Below are 1081 nucleotides of genomic sequence, written 5' to 3'. Positions count from 1 at the left end.
TAACAAGAGCGAAACTCCGTCTCAAAAAAAAAAATAAATAAATAAAGGAAATTAAAGGGGCTGGGCGCGATGGCTCACGCCTGTAATCCCAGCACTTTGGGAGGGTGAGGTGGGCGGATCACAAGGTCCGGAGACAGAGACCATCCTGGCCAACATGGTGAAAACCCGTCTCTACTAAAAATACAAAAAAATTAGCTGGGCATGGTGGCTCACGCCTATAATGCCAGTGCTGGGATTACAAGCATGAGACACCACTCCTGGCCTGCCATGGCATTTGTAAACTTGGGAGGCTGAGGCAGGAGAATTGCTTGAATCCAGGAGGTGGAGATTCAGTGAGCCGAGATCACACCACTGCACTACAGCCTGGGCGACAGTGTGAGACTCCGTCTCAAAAAAAAAAAAAAAAAAGAAATTAAAGGAATAAAAGAATGGCTCCTCCACAGACAGGGCAGGGCTGCTGGTTGCTCATTCTTATGGTTGTTTATTGATGGTACATTAAACAAGGGGTGGATTATTCATGCCTCCCCTTATTAGACCATATAGGGTCTAAAGGGTAACTTCCTGATGTCGCCATGGCATTTTTTTGTTTGTTTTGTTTTTGAGACGGAGTCTCGCTCTGTTGGCCAGACTGGAGTCCAGTGGCGTGGTCTCCATTCACTGCAACCTCTGCCTCCCGGGTTCAAGCGACCTTCCTGCCTCAGCCCCCCTAGTAGCTGGGATTGCAGGCATGCACCACCGTGCCCGGCTCATTTTTGTATTTTTAGTAGAGACGGGGTTTCACCATGTTGGCCAGGATGGTCTTGAACGACTGACCTCAGGTGATCCAGCCACCTTGGCCTCCCAAAGGACTGGGATTACAAGCATGAGACTCCGCTCCCGGCCTGCCATGGCATTTGTAAACTCATGGTGCCGGTGGGAGTGTCGCAGTGAGGACAACCAGAGGTCACTCTTGTCACCATCTTGGTTTTGGTGGGTTTTGGCTGGCTTCTTTACTGCAAACTTTTTTCTTTTCTTTTCTTTTTTTTTCTTTTTTTTTTTTTTTTTCTTGGTTTTTCTTTTTTTTCTCTTTTTTTTTTGTAAT

The sequence above is a fragment of the Cebus imitator genome, unplaced genomic scaffold (assembly GCF_001604975.1).
Source record: "Cebus imitator isolate Cc_AM_T3 unplaced genomic scaffold, Cebus_imitator-1.0 Scaffold280, whole genome shotgun sequence".
Taxonomy (NCBI): domain Eukaryota; kingdom Metazoa; phylum Chordata; class Mammalia; order Primates; family Cebidae; genus Cebus; species Cebus imitator.
Note: the sequence above shows the minus strand (reverse complement) of the source record.